This window comes from Calidris pugnax, unplaced genomic scaffold, assembly GCF_001431845.1.
Source record: "Calidris pugnax isolate Ruff unplaced genomic scaffold, ASM143184v1 scaffold81, whole genome shotgun sequence".
In the NCBI taxonomy this organism is placed as follows: Eukaryota; Metazoa; Chordata; class Aves; order Charadriiformes; family Scolopacidae; genus Calidris; species Calidris pugnax.
This window is the reverse complement of record NW_015090880.1, coordinates 8,311,951-8,325,461: the sequence shown is the minus strand read 5'-3', so window position 1 is coordinate 8,325,461 and position 13,511 is coordinate 8,311,951. Positions and strand designations below refer to the sequence as shown.

The 13,511-nt window shown below is 49.3% G+C and overlaps 1 protein-coding gene across 1 annotated transcript in view; it reads right to left on the bottom strand.

Annotated features, from left to right (window-relative positions):
• The window catches only part of PRICKLE2 (prickle homolog 2), a 107,926-nt gene extending 94,519 nt beyond the window's left edge, over positions 1 to 13,407 (bottom strand). Inside the window, exon 1 of the mRNA XM_014946872.1 lies at positions 13,327 to 13,407. The gene's annotated coding sequence lies outside the window, so the exon portion shown is untranslated. The remainder of the gene's footprint in view (positions 1 to 13,326) is intronic.
• Between the last annotated feature and the right edge of the window lie 104 nt (positions 13,408 to 13,511).

The window sequence follows — 13,511 nt, the reverse complement described above, 5'->3', positions numbered from 1 at the left end:
GCACAAGGCTGGGGCTGGCCCAGGAGAGCAGCCTTTCCAGCTACGCATTGCCAGATCTCCTCTAACGATGACGAGCTCCTGCAAAACATTCCATAACCTGCATTTCCCAAGGAGCCGGGTGCCTGCAGCACTCCGTGTGCTCAGTCCAGCGCTTTGTGGCATGGTCAGAGCTGAAAAAGGACCAGCGAAGCCTCACAAGAGAGGAAAAGCCAAGCAGCATGAGCAGAAACATTCCCAGCTCCGCAGGTCTGCTCCTGCCCCAAAATGTGGAGCTGGTGGGGCAAAATCAGGTCCTTCAGACCAGGCTGTGGTGTCGCATCTTGCTTTTGGCCCCAGAGCTGCAAGAGTTCGTTCCCAGTAGTGTTCTCCCAGTACATCCCAGCCCCACAGCCCAGGCAGGAGCACCTCACTGGTCACGGCAGCATCGAGCTGTTCTCACAGCTCCAAAACGTGCGATGCAGGAATCGCCATAACGGGACCAAACACCCCTCCCCGGAGCCCAGCTCCAGCGAGACCTCAAGAAAAGCAATTACCCAGGCACATCAACGTAACAGCGCTTTTATCCTGGTGAGAAGGTGCTTTACAGCACGCAGGCCAGCTTTTACCCTTGAAATTATTCACGTATTTCATGTCTTAGCTGTACTGAGCTCCTGCAAAATAACCAGGCGAGGGTGAATGCCGCTTGCGACAATCCCATGGAGAGGATGTTTTAAACCCTGTAACAAGGAGCTCTGCTGCCCTCCCAAATAGCAGGGGCTATTTTAAAAAAAAAACAACCCTTACTATTGTCATCTTGGATTACTCCCTACCACCCAAATCCATTTCATCTTAATTAGAACCCAATATTATAAAGCCCCTCCAACATTTCCATATTTCTCTGATCATTACAGTCCATGGATACCCAGCAGCAAAATCCACCCAGCTGTGCATTTTGCATAAACTGGTTATCTTGAACCAGATGCACTCTCACTCTTGTTACCAGCTCCATACTTCATACCACAGTGTTGACACTTCCAGCCCTGGGCAGGAGTAACGCTTTGAGAGATTGAGATTAAGCCCAGTCCAAGCAGCTCGCTGGGGGGAGACAGAGGAAATCCGAATTCCTCTCAAATGAATGACTGAAATCTGAAAATTCAGCACGGCATCTCATGGTTTCACCAGGAGACACATTGTCCAAAGAGTGGCACAAAATCCAGCTGCTCTGAATATTTTAACAGTGTCGGAGTGAAGCCAAAAGCTGAGAATGGACCTGGCACTGAGGTTCTTTATTCCCTCTCAAAAGAAACACAAGGCACACTAAGAGTTCAATGAGAAAGAAGTCTTGGTACTGTCTGTGCAAGTAGCTACAGAGTAAAAAAAAAAATAAAATGAAAAAAGTCAATTTCTGTTGGAAAAACCTTATTAAACAAGGTGGAGCCCCACTCTCCATCACTGGCTCCAGACAATGAAGCACACGTCTCTGTACCTGCAGGACGGGGTCCCTCACTACCAAGCAGGCACTTCACCTTCCAACTAATGATGCTCCAGCCAATGTCCAGCCCTGCTGCCTCACCCCTGGGGCCAGGGTTGCCTCCTGCACCATCCACCAAACCCACTATTTCCAGTTTCCTTAAACAGCTGATAACTTCTAAAAGAGAGGATAAGAGTCATCTCAAGGACTTTCCTAAAGGTCCTGCAGCTCCACCAGCTTTGGTGCAAGGAGCAAGCCCACAGCGCTGCAAACTCCAGCAAAAAACCTCCAGCCCCAAGATGTGCCACTTCTTTTCTAGAAGGAAGGACTCATAATTCAGCAAACCCCAACACAACTTGTCTTTCAAGACCCTTCCTTGACTCAGGGTAGTTCCCAACATCACCAAGATGTCTCCAGACTCTGTCTTTGCAAGGAAGATGAAGATTGCGACCTTTCACTGGCGTGGGCCTCTTCATTTTCCCCTCTCAGCACGCTTCCATCCCCTCCAAAGCTCAACGAACACCAGGCTGAGCATTAATCAACACAACATGCGCTCCATCCAACTTCAGCAACCACTACGCATATTTAAGTTTTATATTATGTGCTGGGATTATTTTTATATGTATGCCACCCTGTGTCTTTTTATATAAACACTCACACACATCTATAAGCAAACACACACACACAAAGTATTTCATTTCTGCAAACTATAATTTAAGTACAGGGATTTTTCTTCCCTTAGGCAGCCCCGAGCAGCAGCCTCCCAACGCAGCGATGCCGAGTGCCCTCTGCTGTGCACACAGACAAATGCTTCTTTGTTTAAAAATACAACCTTTTTTTAAAAAGAAAACAACCAACTAAACAACAAACATAACTTTACTTCGGACAAAATATTTATTAAAATTACCTTTGATCCTTTTGAGCGCAGAATGCAACAGTAACACCCCCAGATTTCTCCTGTCAGACGGAAAGGTTCATGTCTCCTATAGGTTGCACCAGCAGAAAGTAAATAGTCTGGGCTGGAACTGAGCAGGGGAGAGTGTGAAAATGTTTTATTTATATGTTTGAAAATAGCAAAGGGAAATCAGAACAAACAATATCACTTTATTATTCAGGCATTTACCAGATAGCCTTCACACTTCAGCAAACCGCACATCTATCAGAGGTACAAGCTGAAACCATCACATGGCAACATGAAATCATTTTTCTTTTGTAAAGCAGCATTGTTCCTGCTACTGGAAGGAAAGATAATACTAAAACATATTCAAATATATGTATTTGAAACCGCTACATCTTGTAATAAATTATGCACTTGATATTAAAAATCCAGGCTACACTGCACAAACCTGACTTAAGAATATTAACTTTTATTGTCTTCTCACGTCTCGGCTCTTCTCAAATCTGACATTTAAAGGGGCTGCATTTCCAGCACGTGGCCTTTATGGCACTGAACAGAGATTTAATACGGCACGGGTGCAGCTCTGTGGTGAGCACTCCCAGTCGTTTGGCAGGCAAGAAGAGAAAGGGAATCGGCCTTGTCCCTGCCTCATTGCCACTTCTCCAAACATTGTGTCACCCTAAGCAAAAGCCCAACTTCTGTCGAGCGGTAAGCTTTGCAAAAACAGGGATTAAATCACCTTGAAAGAGCCAGGGCAGGTTACAAGACAACAAGCACAGCAGGATCTCTGCAAAGGGGTCCACCTCCACCCAAGGCAGATGGGTCAAAGACCAACCAGGTCTTCCCCCATGGAGCAAACCCCACCATGCCAAGGCTTGGGGAGGACAGAGCAGCACTGCTCCATCCTCCAGCATCAAAACCCTGGCTATTGGCACCACCGTGTATTTTTTTCCCCCCCTCTGCTTCACACTCCTGCAGAAAGAGATGTCTTTTTTTAACCCATCTCTGTGCAACACCTCGGCTGTGCAAGTGGGACCCATCTGCCCTGGTGGGCACATCTCCATGCTGTCCTTGGGGGGCAGTGGGGCTGAAGCACCCATGGGTGCTGTCTCCAGTGATGCCCAGGCCCCCAGGTGCTCCCACACAGCCACTCCATCCCCGATGAGCTGGTTGCCAAAGGGCTCGGCCACACCAGCACAACTGGTTCCCCATCCCTTCCAGTGACTCACTCCAAAACCTCTCCACTTCCAGCATTTGTATTTGCTTCACGGCTTGGATTTCCTAGAGGAGGCAGTACCCAGGGAAACAAGTCTCCTCTTACACCCTCCTCGAAATGTCCCTGCGTGAAGCTGATCAAAAATACTCCAGTTTGGTTTTTTTTTTAAATCAAATCCTTTACCAGCTTTTTTCCCCCATCAAAAAGTTGGCGTTTTTTGTAACTTTTCATCTTGCTATTCTCAGTGATTCTTGTCCTAGATTCCTCATCTTGGTTGAAGGCCAAGCATCACTAGCTGAGCCAGAGAGAATATAAAAGCATCTTTCTAAGACGCTATAGAAAGGAAGAAGAATTGGACCCTGGGAGCCAATTCACTTTCATGCCTTGGGTATTTAAGGATCAAACACGCATTTGTGAGCTGACACAAGGTAAAAAAGGTGGCTTTGAGACTTTACAGGTCTAAAGAATCCTCTGAAAAGCGTCTTTTTACCAACTGGAGAGCAAGAGAGAAAACCAGGAGCAGCGATGCATCCCGGAGAGCGGCTGCCAGGCCCCTGGGGACATCCCGTGGAGGGGACAGCCAGGCTCACCAGCCATTCCTGGTGGCACCACGGGCAGGGAGCATTTGACACCACTTGCAAAGCAAACAGCTGAAGGCAAGGAAACAGGACCCACCCAAGACACGCCGGGGAGGTTTCCTATGGTTACTGCTGCCATGGAAATATTTTTTTTTGTTGGCTTGATCTAAATAATATCCGGCTCCTGGGCTGCAGAACGCTCCCTCCAAGGTTGGGTTGGGTCCTTAGACCTGCACCCACCACCAGGGTGAGACTGCATTGAGCTGCCTCCAAGCATCCTAAAGCCAAGCTGCTCGGGGCTTTCCTCCTGCCTCCCCCAGGGCCGTGGCTTCGTTTCAAGGAGAAGAGGACGAGGAAAGAAAGTGGAGGAGGGGGGAAAGACATCTTTTCCTAATTGCTCACAGCTGTGGCCAAGCAGCTCCCATTTCGGCTGCCAGGAGCTGCAGCCCCGCTCTCCCCGACGGGATCCCGAGCAAGAGAAACCCCTCCCTTAAGGAGGGACTCATCCATCCATCCATCCATCCATCCTCAGGCTCTGCATGAGGATTTCAATAATTGTATTTATATACTCTCCTTATCAGCGAGAGCAGCCATTATGTCTTTTATCACCGCGGCGGCAGCATCCGCGCGAGGGCAATTGATAGGGGATGAAATATTTGCTGCGATGGCTGAGTACAAAGTGCCTCCCTCCACGGCAAGAATAATAATTGTAATACTTAGCACTTGACGTGTTAAGCTCCGGCATCAGGGCCCTGCGGAGAGCAAAGAGCCACACACAGGGGAAGAAACAGCCTCTCCGAGAGGAACACCCTGAATTTTAAATTTTCTCGGCCCTCAGTGAACCTGAGAAAGACTCTGACCATTGGGGCTGCACTGATGCACGGCCCGAGCCCGCCAGGACACGACAGCCCACGAGAAAAAGGTTCTTTACAGCCAGCCACGCTCGCGAGGCTTAGCCCGAAATTAGTTTTCCTCGCTTCAGACAATTCTGCTAATGTTACAAATTCCTCTGACATTAGATAGTGACCGCAGAGATGCTGCACGCTCAGGGAAAGAGTCCCCAGCCCAGCTTTCCCCCGCCACGGCTGGGAGATTATTCATCAGAGGGAAGGAAGAAAAAAAAAAAAAAAAAGCAAATATCCAAATGAGCATTGCGAATTGCAAAACCATCTGCCAAAGGTCTCAGCTGATACTATCCGCCGTCCTTAAACTCGGTGATAGACTTACAAGCCAGACAATGAAAATGCAATTGATTATTTGAAGAGTGACTTACTGGCGTAATAAGGATGGATTACTGGGCAGGGGGGAAGAATGTCTTTGGAAAGAAAAAAAAAAAAAGACTGCAGATTGACTTTTTAAAAAGCAAACAGAAAAGGAACAAAACCCAAGAAAACCACTTGAAAGCACTGAACAGCCCTCTACAGCGGAGAGCAACAAGGAGGAGGGCAGTGCTCAGCGGGCACCAGCAGAAGAGCAGCATCCCAGCCCCCTCCAGCTGAGGATCTCGGGTACCAGCTTTTATCCACCCCATTGGTCTTTCCTTCTACATTGGTGGCCGGGAGTTTTTCACACCACACAGTGCTTGTGACAAATACCTGTTGCAAACCCCCTGCTAAAGGATTTTTCCCTCCGCACTGAACACACACCGCACCCCCCGGGTGGGCATCGCAGCCACAGGCGGCCCCACAGGGTCTGTGGGACACATCCTGCAGGGAGAACGGGCTCTGTGCACCCCTGTGGGGCTGGCAACAAGGACCAAGAGGGCTAAAGCCACGGCAGGCCAGCAATACCCAGTAAGTGGATGGGGATGCCAAGAGCAAGGATGGCAGCCTGGCTTTCTGTGCCACGGAACTGATGTGACCCTTCATTTCCCACCTCCTCCTTCCCGTCAGCTCAGCAAAGGCTTCAATGACCATTTTAACCCATTACCCTGGGCTCAGGGGGTATGCACAGGGAGCTCAGGACCTTATACATCCCACGTCACTGAGCTGTTAAATCAGTTCACCGCATCCCACTAAATCACACCCTGTGCACCCAAATCCATAACCACAGCCCCCCGCTCCTTGCTTGAAGGAGATCCCCACCACCAAGCAACCCATCCCACCTCCCAGTTCTGAGGATCCAGCTTGGGCAATTCCATCCCAAAAGGCTCCAAGAGGAAGCTGTGCGTGGCCAAGGAGCTGGGAAAGCGCTCACGGCCATCGTTCTGCCTTCAGGAGGACAAACCCCACTCCCCCAGGCCAGGACAGGTACCATTTCACTCTCTGCATACCAAGAAGCAGCTGTAGCCACTTTTCCAAAAACTTAGTGCAAAAAAAAAAAAAACCCACCCTACCAACTTTTTAAAAGATTTATTTAGTCTACGAGTAAAATATCAGGTAAAGTCTAAATTGGGCGTTTGTCCCCTCTGCCCCCTCCATCACCAGTGTAATTCACAATCACTCCAGAAACCCACCAAACCCGCCCAAAACCTAAAACGGCTTATTATTTTCTTTTTATCCCATTCATAAAACTCGAATTGCACAAGCCTGCTTCCGAACAGACAGAAAACATACCCACACCGCCCTTTCTCGAGGAGAAATTCTGCTTTTTTGGCTTCTGCCGGGAGCTCGGCTGCGATGGAGCAGGGCAGAGCCCGGCAGCAGAACAACTCCAGTTACAGCAGCTGCAGACTAGGGCTCTGTGTTCAGCTGAAATTTAATCAAGAAGTGTCTCAAACTCCTTTGAGTTCTTGCAATACAATCCTGAGTGGCTTGTAAAGGACTTCAAAACAGGCTCCCCGGGCTTGCCCGGATACAAGTACATACCTCACCTGCTCTTTTGTACATCGCATACAAAAAATTAAAGAATTTATTTTAGGCTTTTTGCCAGGGACAACACTGCCTCCAATATTGTAATGCTCTGTTAAAGTGGATATCGTGTCTCCCAGCCAACACAAACAGGATACCTTATCAGTCTCGGCTGGTTTAAGTGCTGTTTCAGCAATAGGGCATGAAGACGTGGAAGGGACAGGCCAAAAAATTGCTTAGGAGTCCTTTAAAATCCAACTATGCGCTTACACACATAGGAAGACAGATTGTCCCAGGGCAGGACAAAGTTGAAAACCTCACGGGGATGCCTTCTCTCAAACCCACCCAAACTCCCTCCCTGATGGCCCGGCTGCCCCTTGACAGAGATGCTGTGGGACGGTGACAGCAGCACGAGCCATCACTGGGTGCCCTGCTCTTTCCCTGCTGCCACAGGGGTTGAAAACGCATAGAAAAAGTAGACCCTGATTTTTCCAACACTTACACAAGTGCTTAATCTCACAGGTCTAAGTAAATAGGACAGCTGAAGTCATTTATACCCAGCAAAGTGCCTGCTCCAGCATCCTCCTGAGCTGAGCTTCAGTGAGCACAGCAGCCACCCAGCCCAAACCACCCCGGGGACAGAGGCTGAAGGACACTGACTTTGTCAGTGATTAACCTGGCAGAGAATGACTTCTCCTTTCTGAACTGCTTACAACCAAAAAAAAAAAACCAAACCCAATGATACCAATCAATTTGTGAAAGGCTTTTAAGAATCAACAGACAAATCCCACCTTTGGTATTTTTGCATCCCCTCCACCAGGACAACAGCATCCTCGGGAGGCAGGTGGCTCCCGCCCACCCCTGGGGACAGCAGCCTGCTTGTCCCCTCTGTGGTCCCTCAAGGGCTCACCTCTGGACCACCAGGATGGACCACACCAGCTGAGTTTTACCTATTGCAGCAGGTTCCCCATAGCATAATGAACAACTCGTTAAACCCCAGGGGGCTGGGCACAGTTCTCCGTGGCAGCGATAAGAGCACAAACCCATCCAAGATAAGGCATCACCATTCTCACATCTCCAAAGCCTTTCAAATAAACATGCAAGGAAGTGTGGAATATCTGAATCCTAAAGGAGAGAGAGGCACAAAGCACGTTATTCATGAAAGGGAAAAGCTGGGAGCGTGTGTGTGAAAGATACATAACCTACGAAAAATGCTGCAAACATATGGAAGCAATAATCTCTGCTCTTTTTTTTTTTTTTTGGAAAGTAGAAACAAATGCTTCAGGACTCGGTGTTAGTCATTCACGTGCTACATTACAAATATTATTGTTTCTGGTCTCTGGATGAGGCACTAGGCATCAAACCAGAGACCCAAAGGTGGCCCGGGTTGCAGACCCACGTCTGCTGGGATGTCCCACCCGCAGGCAGGGCCAGCAGCAGGCAAATGCTGATTGATGCTGCTAACACACCCCCAGTTTCTCCTCACACGGACAGTCCCGTCTGCGGTTCACCACACACGAGCAGATAATGTCCAGAACACCGGGAACTGGACAAACACACTAAGAAAATAAACATTCACTGCCACTAGCAACTCCCAGCCCACAGTCAACAAGGCAGAGACGGGAGTCGCAAAGCGACCTATCAACCATCACCCAGCAACCTCAAACATCTCCGGGCTTCTGGTCAACCACCTCATTTACCAGGTCACCATCCCACTACACATAGCTGCTCTGTTTCCTTGTTCGTCAGCTTCACCTCGTCCATAGGGTTTTGTGGTCCAGTGGTCAATCATGACCCCTTGGGCTGAGCCTGTATCATCTGGGACCTCCAGATGGTCTCTCCCGAAAAGCTGAAAGGTTTGTCCTTGCAGGTGCTCCCAGATCTGACGAGGCCAGGTGAGATCAGACTTCTGTGGGACTGGCTGCAGTAGATTATAGTGAGATGCTGAGTTACGGAAACAAACACTCAAAACAACCGTATGCACCAAAACTTGACTCGTTCATACGGAATATTACTGAATATTAAGCCAACAATCACATAAATACTTGCCCTGGAAAGTAAGGGCCAGGCATTAAGTGCTGCACAAACACACACCGCTGATACGAAGACCATGATGTATCACAGTGATGGATGAAGAGATGCAGAGATCTCTTCCCCACCAAAACGTGATTTCCAGGAACAAAGATTACAGCATATGCAAGAAATAAAGAGACTCCAAGAAAAGATGTAAAACACAATCTCACGCCAAAACGAAAAATCCAGCAAGTCAGTCTTTGTCTTTATGTCATGTTTATTACTGTTGTTTAAATGCTTCTGCAAACGAGAAGAATAACTATGGCAACAAAGACTTCTCCAAAGGTTTTCAGACACTATTTTTAAATTTCTCGTATCTGTCACAGCATCTGAATGCCTTCCCTCTGAAATCAGCCACACGCCCGTATCTCTGCAGGCTTTGCAAGCCAGGTGGTACATTCCCCCCACTCTTCCTCCTCAAACCAGAGCTCAAACAGAGATTCAGGTGTCCTGCATCTGTGGTTTAGCTGGTGGTGTTGGAGGAGAAGTTGGAGAGAAAGGGACACCAAGGTCTGAGGAAATGCAAGAGTATCCTTCTTTGGCGAGGCTTTCTGGAGGAGCAAACAAGCCATAGCTCTGTGTGCTAAACACATGCCAATCTCCCAACACCAAGGATCCGCTATTTTAAATACAGGACTAAGGCTGTAATTTCACTTTGCCCAGAGTAAATCTCAAATTAGTTCTTCACAGTAGGCTTTAGAGCAGCAAAAGCCACTCGCTCCCTTCCCGGAGCTGCCAACCATTTGTCACCTTTAAGGTTTGCATATTCACACTAATTGCAGCAGGACTAGGTTATAAATTCCCTTCCCTTCCCTCCTCCCGGACCACCTCCCTCGCAGGCTTTTCTCTGCAAGACATTATGCAAAAGACACTCCTAATGGCTATTCATTCACCCAACTCCAGTGACAGCTTTATTTAATGCCAAAGCTTGTTAACAAGCTGAATGGCACACAGTTTAATGTAATGCAGATCTGATTAGAAAACAGCAACCGGGCTTCCTAAGGAGTCGGGAGATTTTTATTGAATTTGATTTTGCTTTTTCCACACAAAGCCACCTTTCAAGTATCGACCTGTATTAATGAGGATTTGGTTATGTACACCCATTTTCCACCCTGCAGACTGCAGCCCACACAGATGAACTTTTCAGTCCCGACGCACTTTACTGACAACCTCCCACAAACGAAAGCCACGCGATGAGAGCGAGGAGTCATTTTGCCATTCAGGCCACGAGAAATTGGGGGTTACAATGCTGATAGTTTGATAGCCGCGTCCTCGCAGGCTTCACACCCAAGGATGATGGAATCCAATCTTCAGTCTGTTCAGACAAAGCCACTTACTCTCCCCTCTTCGGGGGCTAAATGATTTAAAACTGAAAATTGAATTTCTGCAGAGGTCTGAGAGCCTCGAGGAGGGGGTGAGACACAGGCAGCGGGCTCCGGTCTAACCATGTCTGTAACACGGGGCATTTTCAACTCCTTGCTTCCACCAAAAATAGTATTAGATATGCCGACACCTTTACAGGATAATTCACCCGCTACCTTGAATTTGAGATTATAATTTCAGAGCAGAATGAAGAAGACTCCAAACCAAACTCTAAAACCAGGGACGTTTTTAAATTGCTTAGCAATCTCATCTTCTCTTTGCACATCACCTACAGCACAGAGGCTGGTTTTATTCTAAAAACAGTTCTGCAGAATACAATTTCTTTTCGAGCGGTTTCCCTGGCTCAGGAAGCATGCATGTACTTCCAGGAATGACAAATTCAACCAACACTCAAAGCCATCTCCCCATCTGAGAAAAGTGGCTTTTAAGGGAACGCAGGGGCACAGAAATCTTTGGCATCTAACAAAGCAATTTGCCTGCCTGACAGAGCAGCCGCACAGATCACACCTAAAATCACAGGTAACTAGAAAATACACACTCCTGCATAATTATGTATACGAAAATGCCTACATCAGCAATGGTTTCAGTGCCTGCAAGCTTATCAATTCTTTTCCTTCTCCCTACAGCGTATCACCAGTTCCCATCTTTGAAGCGAAAAGGTCCCATTTACATTTATCAGCAAAACTCCACTATTAAAGGATTATAAAAGGGCTTACAAATCTCCCGCGGTTAATTGATCTGGGTTTGTATCCTTAATCTGCGGATCTCCTTGCAAACCCTTGTTTTCTTCCCACCTCGCTCTGCACATGAAGGTGTGGGTGAGCATCCCCAGCAGGAGCTGCCCTCACCACCCCGGGCACAGAGGTTCTCCTGAGCATGTGTTCAACCCTCAAAACTACTATTAATGATTTGCCTGCTTACATGTCACTGGCGTTAATAGACCACGAGCTAGTAAAAAATGAATTTGCTTCCTCTCTATTGCGTTCTGACAAATAGCTTGCCTTTTTGTGTTTTAATTGCCTAATTACTCTTATATCAAGGCAATTAAATGCGAATGCGTGTGCAGGAGGGCTCTTGGCTAGTCCAGTCCCTGGTGTAAGGTGTAATTTGGCATTGCCTGCCCAGTCAGTGGGACTCATCCTTCTCCTGCCCTGAGGAAGGTAACCTTCCCTCCCGAGAAAAGGCTGCTGGAACAATCCACACTGTTTTAGCCAAAATCCTTGCCCGTGTCCGGGGTTCCTCAGAAAAAGGGCAATTAGGAGACAGCTATGGGTGGTCCTGGCAGGCTGGAGTCCTGCTCCAGGCAGGTTTTGGAAGGATGCAGCACCAGAGGCACAGCGTGCCGGTGCGGAGGACACAACCTGAATAGAGACACACCACCACTTCTCACCCCATGCTCCCCGAGTAGCCGGGTGCCTCTTCTGCTGGGCCATTCAGCCTTCAACAGGATGCTATCAAAATTCACCTAGTTTTTCAAAAGCTACTGGGTAATTGCACCCTCTGACATAACAAAACTCAGAACACAGCAGCTCATAAGTCCTTGGAGCAGAGGAGAAACAGCTTTGATGGCCACCCCTTTTCTTCTTACCCTACATTTGAAAGTTCTCCTTGACACTTTCAAGCATCACGAAGTGACTCTGCAACAACACCTGCGACCCCAAACGTCAGCTGCGAGGAAACCTGGGAGAGCTCAGGAAAGCATTTATAAGCCCTGAAAAGAAGACAACTCCAGGGGTGACCTTATAAATCTACTAACGCACACGTGGCAGATTCAGATTATGGGGAGGGCGTCAGGAGACCACAGCTCCTGCAGCTTGGGAGAAGGAGACACCTTCACCTTCTGAAGGTCTGAGGTGGGACACAGTGCACCTGGATGTGCCACCGGTACTGGTGGAGGACCACGGCGAGCCCCATCTGCTGCTGTGTGTCCCTTGGAGCAGACCTCAGCCCATGGACCCCATCCCACCACACCTCAGGGAAAATGCCACTGGAAACGATGAATTGCAAGGGTGAAGCTTAAGATACAACTCAACAGGAATAAATCAGGCCCCCTCCTCGCTCTGAACCTGTGCTTTAATCTGCTGAGACGCAGCTCCCAGAAGTAGGGCAGGAGCCGGGAGGAGCACCCAGTGCAGCAGATGTTGGAGAAAAGGGTATACCCTATAAAATAAGGTTAAAAGGTTGCCAAGGGCTCCCTGGCCTACTAAGTGTGTACCAGCTCCCAGAGCCCACAGCCCAGATTTAATATCACCAAGTCCCAGATCGCCCATGAGCAAGAACTCATTTCCAGGCAGTAGAAGGTGGGGAGGGGGGAATGGGGTGATGCAGCCCGGGGGGCAGGGCTCGCTGCACCTCGCAGGCACCAGCACCATCCCTTTGGTAAAGTGACACAACAGAAATAGCCAAAAATACTTGTTTGATCCTACACACACCCCATCCATTTCAATAGCTAAATCTCTGCTTGGCATCACCGGGGGGATAAACCCAACCATGGGGTTGCGGGGGAGGAGGCAGGAGTTTCACACAGCAGTTTGGTACAAACCACCCAGGTCCTCTTTTCCCCCTCGATTCCCCTCCTTCCCACCCCACCCCAGCCTGCCCAGGTTGTCCCCTCTGGGCTTCAGCCCCCGGCATGACCCAGGGCAGCAGGACGAGCTCTTGACCGCAGCGGGTCGGCTGCAAGGTGGTAATTAACAAACCAGTTACCCCAGTCCCACATCTGGATCCTGCTGCATCCCGTGCCAGCGCCAGGCTCCCCAGAACACACTTCAGACCAACACAAGTCCTCCCCAAAAAGCCACGTTTGCACCCTGGATGCGCAGAGAATCGCAAAGGAGCCCCCAAAACCCGACCAAGGGAGCTCCATCGGGGACCCGCTGCCCTCGGGGGGACGGGACAGGGGACACGGGGATGGGGAGGGGGGTCTCGCCGGGTCTTACCTCCACTTGTGCAGGGCGAAGCCGGGACACTGGTCCCCGCAGGTGTTGCAGGGCTGGCCCCGCTCCGGCTCCCCCGACGCCGTCAGCTGCAACAAACCGCACAGCTCAGCCCCACAGCTGTGGGACGGGGAGGTTGCGGGGGGGACAGGGGGCACGCACCCAGGGGTGCGGGGCAGGGCCGGGGG